The sequence below is a fragment of the Pteropus alecto genome, unplaced genomic scaffold (assembly GCF_000325575.1).
Source record: "Pteropus alecto unplaced genomic scaffold, ASM32557v1 scaffold161, whole genome shotgun sequence".
Classification (NCBI taxonomy): domain Eukaryota; kingdom Metazoa; phylum Chordata; class Mammalia; order Chiroptera; family Pteropodidae; genus Pteropus; species Pteropus alecto.
This window is the reverse complement of record NW_006432943.1, coordinates 7,508,697-7,509,434: the sequence shown is the minus strand read 5'-3', so window position 1 is coordinate 7,509,434 and position 738 is coordinate 7,508,697. Positions and strand designations below refer to the sequence as shown.

At 45.3% G+C, this 738-nt stretch overlaps 1 pseudogene; it reads right to left on the bottom strand.

Annotated features, from left to right (window-relative positions):
* Positions 1–79: 79 nt before the first annotated feature.
* On the bottom strand, positions 80–198 carry LOC112476413 (annotated as a pseudogene).
* Positions 199–738: the final 540 nt, after the last annotated feature.

Genomic DNA, 738 nt, shown 5'->3' with positions numbered 1-738 from the left:
GATGAGGCAACCCTTGGTTGACCTCACAGATTACAAGGACCTTGTCAGGTTACAATCCCTTATGTTTTTTTATTTTTTACACCTACAGCACCTGGTCTTCCTAGGTGGTCTCCCATCCTAGTACTAACCAGGCCCGACCCTGCTTAGCTTCCAAGATCATACAGGATCCAGCTTGTTCAGGGTAGCATGGCTATAGACTGGTGTGGCCTCTTGGGACAACTATAAACACAGCACAGATGGTGTCCTTCTGTGGATTGCTTGCTGACTCTTACTGGGTGGCTCCAGAGGGGCACAGACAGGGCTAAACTTGGCCTGCAGCTGGACCCCTCTCAGGACTATGCCACTGGCCCCAGAAAGCCATGCTACTAAGACCAGGAGACTTAGGAGCTTTACATAGTACATAGAAACAGACATAGAAAGGCATCCCAAATGGGGAAGCATGTTCCACATGAAAGAACATAACAGAGCTCCAGAAAAAATTAAACAAAGTGGAGTCAAGAAATCTAACAGTTGCAGAGTTCAAAACACTGGTTATAAGGATGCTCAATGAACTTAGGGGAAGAGTAGATGAACTTGGTGAGAACTTTAGCAAAGAGATAGAAAACAAAAAAGAGCCAGTCAGAAATGACTACTACAATATCTGAGATGGAGAGCACATTGGAGAGAATCAACAAAGTGGATGTAGAGGAGGATTGAATCACCCACATAGAGGTTAGAGTAGCTAAGGACACCCAAGCA